A 9,366-nucleotide genomic window follows, 5' to 3' on the forward strand; every position below is an offset into this window, starting at 1 on the left:
GGCAGGTCCAATATCGCGAGAGGAGCTGAACACAGGCAAGTATGCTGAGGAGAGAAGCAGCGCCAGCAGCTATGCGACCACACCCCTGCACTGCCCTACCCTGGCAGGCTGGCTGGGTGCTGAACACACACAAACACACACACACATACAGTACATATATACACACACCAGTGATGGGTGTGTGTGTGTTTGTGTATGTGCATACGTCTATTATAGCAAGGATACAGATGTGATGGATTCAGAAATTCCACAGTCCGAGTCCTTTTTGTCAAGGAGCCTCGCTGCCTGACTCCGGACTCGAGAGAGACATGACTTTTAAAGAGTTCACTTTTCTTCCCCTTCGTCACACTGCTGCAGCTGCCAAAGCTGAAAAACCCAACCTCATAACTACATTCCAATCTGCCCAAAGAATCCGACCGAAGGAATAGCCTTTTCCTTTTCAGGAACCATGGCTGTGCCTCCATTCTGGGGCGAGGACACACACACACACACACACACAGGGCTACACCTCAACTCTATAGGTCACTGTGTGAATCGCTTATTCATCAGAGCAGCACTGGCATCAGAGTAACAAAATCCAAAAAGCTTTTTACTCCATCACAACATGCCGATTTAGGAGGAAAGCCAGAGACTTGTTAAGGAAGTCATGCCTTAACTGCCATTGTGAAATGACAGAAACTTCGGGATGACACCAAATATGACAATGATGGGTGACTGATCATCTTAATATGGGACAGAAACTAAGTATTTAAGCGGAAAAATTAGTAACGTTTCCTCCTTTGGAGACAAAAAAACGGGTGGGCACGGCCAACTCATTCTCTCGTGGTTTCACGTGGGGATAACACTTCCCTACGAGGTCATCAACAGACAGTACGTCATCCTTTAGTCTGCCAGTCACTGCAACCCTGCTGCACAACTCAGGGTTGCGAACGCGCCCATTCACACACAAAAAATGTCTCTCTTCAAAAACGTCTCTCTTCAAACTGAGCTCACACAACTCTTCTTTTTTTCCGTCACGCCAATCCAAAACCCCCACCAGACACACACACACACACCCAGCACACAACCCCTCAGTTGTTCGTAAGTGTTTTAGAAACACGTGTTGGTCAGTTGCTTCTGTCTAATTTCGCAGTTGTTCTTTTACATCATGCTACTGCTGCATGAGACGACTGCAATATCACATTACAAACTTGCATTTGTCCAGTCCTGCTAACGTGGTCACCTCTTCAAAAAAATCTGGTCGCAGCAGGGATTTACATGAAGTTGTGTTTCCAATTAAATTAAACTAACTAGGTACACAGGTCACAGACAGCATGGCACAAACTATACGGGTCATATCATACCCTGCTATCCGTTTTAACAATGAGACAGGCGAACAATGACGACCTCTCAAAACTATGACTGGACTTTTTAGAATATCTTCAGCTATCAAACTAAGCTATGAATGCTCGATACATGAACCCCCGTAGCATCATGACAATATTAACAGTGAAGATAAAGACCAATTTGGCAAGTTTCGGCTGTTTAAAATTCAGTCCGTCACTGTTCACTAAAAAACAGTGAATAACTTGCTAAACACATCATAGAATATGCCCACTTCAAAAAACTCATCTTGCAACGATTTGCGACTGAGCATGAGCATCGCTGCTATGACAAAGCTACAAGCACAAGGTCTGTACCTTAAGAAAAATACAGTACGTAACCTGGCGACTAAAATAGAACCAGTCTAGAAGGATCATCCTAGTATTTACAGAATACAAAGGGAAAATAAAATAAGTATCAAATCATTTCATTAGTCAACTTACTTATTGGTCCCTCTGTGTATGTTCAGCTCCGCTGGTGTCCCACACTTCTCTTTGCATCAGAAATCCCTCCTCCTGGACAAAACTGGAACACGACTGCACCGCCCACTCATATTCTCACTGGTCTAAATGGCACAAAGGTATCTAAGATGATTGGTTGGTTGTCACTATATGAAGGATGGTTCATCCCAAGAAATTAAGTTGGGTTTTTCTTTTTTTCAATCAATGCAGAGTTATGAGTGAGACATGATGCAGTCATGTGGCCAAGTGTAGTGGATTTTCCACCCGTCAGTTTACACTATTATACATTCAACAAAATCTTCCCTGTAGACATCTCTCATGATCAAACATGTTTCCTTGACGCTGAAAACAGTGAACACTGAAAAATCCATTTGTTACAATAATGAAAGAATGATGACCACGATAAAAAAAAATGACTATTCCTCAGCAGTGTGAGGGAAATTACAGGAATCCTACCAGAAAACATTTCATGATTAGCAATGCATAGCATCCAAACATGAACCTGTTAAAGTAAGTCATTTGGTATTGAGGCATTAAACCACCAGGCTAAATCAGCACTTAATAATGTCACTCAGCTTCCCTGAGGCTAACCATCTAGCCAGACCACATCACTCTACATTTGGGGCCCCTTTCTTTCATTTTAATAGATTAGCCACCCAGCATACTTGTGGCTACACAAGAATAAAAAAACAGTTTTGTCCAAAAATAGCGTTTCCAGTCATTCCCCTAATATGCAGCGACAAAATGTTCTCTCCAGCCTCAGCTCTAAGGCGGGCTTGTAATTAAGAGCTTGTATTTCCTTCGCCAAAAGCGGGAGCAAATACCAAGGTGTGGGGGCGACCCTCGTCTGTGGCATCAGACTGCAGCACTGGCTTTCACAATAACCCCCCCCCCACCCCTTCTGCTCGTGGCCTCTCACCTTCCATGCCCTCTTGTGAATTCCTTATCGCCTAATGCCTCATTCTCTCGCTCTGTAGGGCCTCCCCACTTGATGGAGGTTATTTCCTGTCGGAGTGTTTGTGGTCTACATCGTTTGTTGAACTTCTTTTTTTTTGTCTTCATTTCGCTCCTTGACCGTGCAGGACATTGTCTATCTCTAACACGAAGCATTACCTCATATCCTGCCGATAACCTACAGAAAAACAGACTCCTCGTGTTCCCTGCTGCACGGCCTGTGAGGGCACATGCCAACCTGTCCGCAGCTTCAGCCTCAACCCCTCTTCTGCTGGTGCACCACACCATGGCCCTCTAAACTGGTCTCGAGCGCAATTACGTGGCCTGCCTGGTTTCTCAGCCGTCGCGATGGAGTCTTGTAAAATCTGCTGGGCTGGGGCAAGGAGGCTTTTGATCCTCTCGCCCAATGCAGTTTTAATGGGAGAGGCTGGGTGGCAGTAAAAAGCTGAAACTACAGCGAAAACAAGATCAGTCCGTGCTGCGCTGGTGTAGAATACTACGGCCAATGTTTACTCTCAGAGACAGGGAGAGAGACAGAGATACAGAAAGAGGGAGATAGTGAGGTTATTACAGGATATTTCATCATGTCTAAAATATAGTCTCTCAATTAAAACAAGGGTGTGTCTAACTACCATGATGTCAGTCTTTATTTTTAGAAGAGGCGGGTGACTGTTTTTTTGTGAGACAATATGTCTATGTCTTGCACTTTTCAATGCAGGCACTTATTCAACAGTATTGCCCTCAGCTACTGAGTTGAGAGGACGGTTCACACATGTCTTTCTCTAAAGAACTGAATGGGTGACGGCACTCTTCAAAATCAGCCATCAGCCATCCACACTCAAACAGATAAGCATATAAAAGATGCTGATAAAATCACACACAAACACACACACACACACACACACACATAGACAATCACAATCACAGGAAGCCATTTGTGCTGCCCAGCATGAGTGCACATCACTCTTTAGCAAGGGGATGAAGTCAAAACCTGCAATCCTCCCACAGAGGCTTGCAGCTGAGGTAATCTCATAGCCATTAAGCTATAACAAACCTTCCCTTCTTTTCCCAAGTGCTGCCATAACAAGCAACCAGAAAGACTTGGGAATGGCAGGACACCTGACAAACACTGCATTTTGTTTTGACCTGTGGAATAAGTGAAGAGGTATGTGGAAAAGAGAAGGCTACTAAGTTGCAGTGATTTTACTGTGACAGAAGAACTACTGAAATGTAAAATAACTTGTAGTTTTCTTTTCCCTCTTCAGAAATGAAATACACGAAAACCTGAAAGCCTGAATTTTATTTTATTCTTACTTTCATGTGTATTTTACTGGACACAAAAACCAAAAACATTCGTCATTTTTAAATCATCAGTCACATGGTGACTATCTATCATATCAGTTCTTACCTCCTGCTCACTACAAACATGTTTGTCATCCTGGGCCTTGAAGGTCACTTATTTTCCGGCGTGTTAGTAAGCTTGTGGATTGCTGTTTGACACGCACCCCTGATACACTGCTGCCGTCTACATACCAGCATGGCCCTCCGAGACGCCGATCTGACCTGTCAGCTTTTTAATGTCATTACCGCATGTTGTTTTTGTCAGTGTCAGGAAACTACGACACTCGTGCTCCCACCCCTGATAGAAAAGAAAAAAGAAAAGGGGGGGAGAGAGAGAGAGAGAGAGAGAGATAGAGAGATAGAGAGAGAGAGAGAGAGAGAGAGAATAGGAGGAAGCAAAGACACAGCGGCATTTTTTGTTGTCTTGTAAGGTGAACTCATGAGGTGATGGCAGACGTCACTGCTCCTCTCACAGTGTCGGTGAAGCGTTGAGACGTCATGGTGACAGTGTTGCATAGGAGACCAGCAGGAGAGAATCCCCCCAATGAATGGGACATTTGAGCAGTTTAAGAGGCTTCAGGAGGAGCTCCATCCAGCTCTACTCTCAGACTAGGGTGAGACAGCTGGCAAGCCATTGATGTGGGCCATGGATACAATACAACAGCTCATAAATTGCACGTGGTGAAGGGATATCAAACGAAACAGAGCGGGGGAAGAGTGCATCTGTACATCCCAAAGTCATTTGTATCCAAAGTTGTCCCTGAATTAGTCAAACAACAGAAGAGGGAGGACATTGAGATACACCACTCCCTTCTCTGCTCAGAGAAATGTGTCTAGAATAGAACATAGAACATAGAACATAGAACATAGAACAATAGAAAGAATAGTGGGAAGCACATCACTGAGAGTTGCTGTGAGAGACTCATGTATAGTATTGTCTTTGACAGTATCACTATGGCCACTCCTTCTTGAAAGGAGAATGTGAGGAGGGACTGACTTGACTCTACAAGTTTAAGAATTAACGACTGTTCCAATGGAATACTACACAGAAGGGATAAGTGCAGCCACTTGCAGTTTAGCATTAAAGCCACACTATCAGCAAGACCCAACCCCCCCCCCCCACACACACACACACACATACATGACTAAACCTGTATGCACAGTTGCAGAGGCTGTAGAGTTTATCACTGTGCTTGTGTTCTCTGATCACCGTGTCGTCACAAGTCCAGTGTGTCTTATCACATACTCTGAATTTCTCCTGAGGGTGTTCTATCTCTGTTCATTCCTGCCTGCATCGTAAATTCCAATGTTCTGCGTTTAACAACAATAGATCACAGTAGAGCACTATAATAGAGGTTGGGAAACTGGTATGGCTCTTCTCTGTCCATGGTCAAGGCCTCTTCAGGTGCTCACCAGGTGCTTGTTTTAGGTCATAGAACTTGTGAAATGTCTCCTGTTGAGATAGTGTTGTGAGAAAAAGGACCCACCAATTATTGTATACAGAGGTACCACTGACTGTATATAGACAGAGGTGCCCATTACTGTATATAGATATAGGTACCAATGACTGTATATAGACAGATGTACCAATGACTGCATATAGATATTGGTACCAATTGCTGTATATAGATATAGGTACCAATGGCTGTATTTAGTCAACAGCTGATGGTGAACAGTCAGTCTAGGTGAGCTGGTGCTTTGAAAACAGTGGGGTTGTAATCCCATTGTAAACTAAAGAGAAACACACACACACACACACACACACACCCCAATAAAAATACCCATCACACATAGCTCGTCGTTTATACAAAGAATCCTTTCATGTTTCATTGTTATTGTCAACATTTAATCTGAAACATTTTATCTACATGTAATAAAAAACAAATTGCTTATTGACTCAAACATTTCTTTTTGATTATGTGGTTGAATAGCCAAGCTCAACACATCCAATATTTATTCTGAAAGAACATGGATGCCTCTCAACCCCTTCAGTAAAAGCAACATCACATTTGAGAGAGACCTTTATGTGTCTGTTTCTCAGAATTGTCCCTTAACACGTGTGAAGAAAAAAACAACACAGGTTTGCTCTCGCACTGTTAAATCTTTGGATCTGGTTTGTGGGCACACCTGGGTGTGTGGGTGTAGAGTGAAATATAGGGTTAATGTCTGGCATACAGTGATAATGTGTTGAAATCATGTGTAATTGCTTTTGGCAGGTACAGTCTCTGAAACAAATCAGGAACTGAAAACTTAAGTTGAGTTACGAGAGGAACAACCCAGAACAACAGAGTAGCTATAGTATAGTATCTATAGACCTCACATACAGCATGCTTATGCGTTATTCAGCAATCCATGGAAACTAGTGCGAGGAGTTTCTATAGGTATGCATTTCTTTGAATACCTGGCACACTGCTTCCAAGCTTCTCCCTGACTGTGATTTTAGTAAAGAGGGGAGAGAAAGATGCAGGTCTTTTCACCTTGCTGGGAAATATTTGCCAGATATACATGCCTGTTAGTCATTGTCTTGGATGACACACCACCATGGACTTGACATTGACCTACTAGTTGCATCTTAACTCCTGAGGAATTTTCCATTGGAGTGTGATAGAAAATAATGACTAATGTCAAGGGCACAGTAACTGCAAATGCATAGGGAACAACAATCCTAATCATGAGGACAGATGTACTCCTACAGTCCCTCCAGAGATGCGCCTCCCTGGTGTGGTCCAGCGGAGTTTTAGATGATGGAATCTCTGTGGTGTTTGGCAGCTGTTCCATCTGATGAAACTCGCTGCCAGACATCTGAAGCTGGTCTCGCTGCAGCTTGTGGCCGATGCTTACGGCTGATATCTTGGAGACAGACCATGATTTTAAACCGTCTGGTTTAGAATGCCAGATCTTCATACCATATTTCTGTTGTCTGCAAAGCCATAATCCTTAATATAATAACTATACTTTTGACACAATTAAAATTATATTATACTTCTTAATGTTATTTTTTGCATGTATGGATTTGCATCAGCTCCCCTCTTATGTGGTTACATGCCTAGAGGCTACATATGATAACAATCAAAAGCTGGTACACTAGAGCTCTATACTGTCAGAGCTGAACGAGTTTGTTCCTTGATCCTATCCAAATACCAGTAAACTTGCTAAGTAGCGTGAAGTAAAGAGAAGGGCAGGATGATTTGGGCCTCGTCCTGGAATGAGATTGAAATGGTTGGTTTCATCCAGATCCTGTCCCACCTGTAAGGCTAGAGTCGAAAGAGCATAGAGGGAAGTGGAGGTCTGATGCTATCTGGAGACCTGGGCAGACTTGAATGACAGCTTTGTCCAGGGTGTGGTGGCTATCAGCTGACTGAGCCTTCCATTGCTCTGAACCACATTAAACAGTGCTACAAAGACAGGTGGAATGCTAATGCTGTACGATCTACAAAGTCTTTTGTCGGCTTTACATCCAGCCGTTCATTATGTCAGTTTCAAAGTCTAATTTGAACTGCCTTTCTGTAAACTTACATGTACTATGTACTTATGAATGCAAATAAAATAATGTTTAGTGTTCCACGAGATGAGTGTCATCAAAGAGTGGCGTGAAGACAATAGTATAAAAGAAAACAGTGTTAGAAGATCGCACAGCCATGCAAACACTTCCAGACCTACGCCATCAGTTAAGGGCTGGCATTGCCTGCACCCGCCACGCACGATCCAAAATAAATGGAGTAGGTTTATTTTTACACCCATAGTCTTATATTCAAAGCCTCCGATGACTCCACCCTCTCTTTATTGCTGTGTGAATATCTGACGTGTGTGTGTGTGTGTGTGTGTGCGTGCGCAGTTGCCTTGTATGTACAAATAGCCACTCTCAATACTGGCACACACACACACACAGTATTCTTTTACACACAATATACACTCACACACAATCACGTCTACACACGCTCAACACACACACACACACACACCTGGGAGGAGACTGATGGATGATAATGTGACAAAAAAGCATAACCTTTCAATGAAGTTTTTCCCTTCAACCTACTACCTACCTACACTGGTCTGAGTTGAACTGTGCTGATGCATAACTGAACTCTCACTTATATCTCAGACGATTGAGATCCAGTGAGAGGAAAGCTGTAGAAGCAGAACCCAAATGGAAAGCTGCATTTATGGTTAAGGAAAGGCAAACAGGCTCTAAAGTTTAATCATTTTTAATATTTTTTTTTTTCAAATCATGAACAGCTGTATAATAGGGCCCAGTATTATAGCCTTGTTGTTGTGTACTTCAAGATACTCATTTGCCTGCAGGTGATGCTTTGACCCACAACATAGAGAGAAGCCAAAGGTCTATTTGAGCCTCTACCACCCCAAACACACACACACACACACACACACACACACACACACCCCTCTCTGGGCAGCGAAAACAAGGAATAATCAGTCCATTTTGGTTCCCTTCCTTATCCAAAATGAAAAGTGATTATGTCACATAGGAAAATCTACCCCAGAGAGCACTACCATAAAAAGGCCTCTGCCCCAGCCTGTGAACAATGGGACCCAGAACACCACAGAGTTCCCCTTCCCCTTGCTCAGTATGTGATTAGGTGTCCCTCTCTGCATCCGTCTCTGAGGCTGATGGGGCATTGCTTCGAGCGTGTTTAGCTCAAGGTGTGCACAGAGTGGGAAGATCTCTGGATCCTCTTTGCATGTTTTTGTCGTGCCGTGTGCCTCACCGAGCTTATCGCCACTTCATCAAGGGAATTAAACAAAACGCACCAAAGGCAGCGACCGCACATAAATGTTCTCAGTGTGTCACCTCTGGTGTCAAATTCGGCAAATTCTTCCTTCCAATAAAAGTACACAACCGAACACTATTTACAGTCCTAAAACTGTCTGATTTGAATAATAATTTGAATGAGTGTTTGCTTTTCTCTCTTCCATCCATATGAACTTGGGGGTCTAATTTTAGTGCCTGCCCCCTCAGTGGGCTGTCCGGGGCGCACATCCTTTGCCGACAGGCATCCGTCTCCGTGAGGAACAATACCTCCGTTCTGCAGGGAAACACCCGCTCGGCACTACTGGGAACGCTCAGGCTATTGCCTTATATGGCATTAAAGGCAGCTTTTGGCGTGATTGGGCTGCCTGACATCTGGGCCGGCCCCTCAGCCGCAGCGGTAGCGAATGCAGACGCAGCACCTGTTCGGGCATGCAAATGCACTCTGAGGGCAGAGAGAGCAGGAGAGAGGGAGAGAGA

General features: G+C 43.8%; 1 protein-coding gene across 1 annotated transcript in view; it reads right to left on the minus strand.

Moving 5' to 3' along the window:
• pls3 (plastin 3 (T isoform)) overlaps positions 1-1,915 on the minus strand; it is a 31,720-nt gene extending 29,805 nt beyond the window's left edge. The window contains exon 1 of the mRNA XM_012831954.3: positions 1,806-1,915. The gene's annotated coding sequence lies outside the window, so the exon portion shown is untranslated. The remainder of the gene's footprint in view (positions 1-1,805) is intronic.
• Positions 1,916-9,366: the final 7,451 nt, after the last annotated feature.

Source organism: Clupea harengus, chromosome 20, assembly GCF_900700415.2.
Source record: "Clupea harengus chromosome 20, Ch_v2.0.2, whole genome shotgun sequence".
In the NCBI taxonomy this organism is placed as follows: domain Eukaryota; kingdom Metazoa; phylum Chordata; class Actinopteri; order Clupeiformes; family Clupeidae; genus Clupea; species Clupea harengus.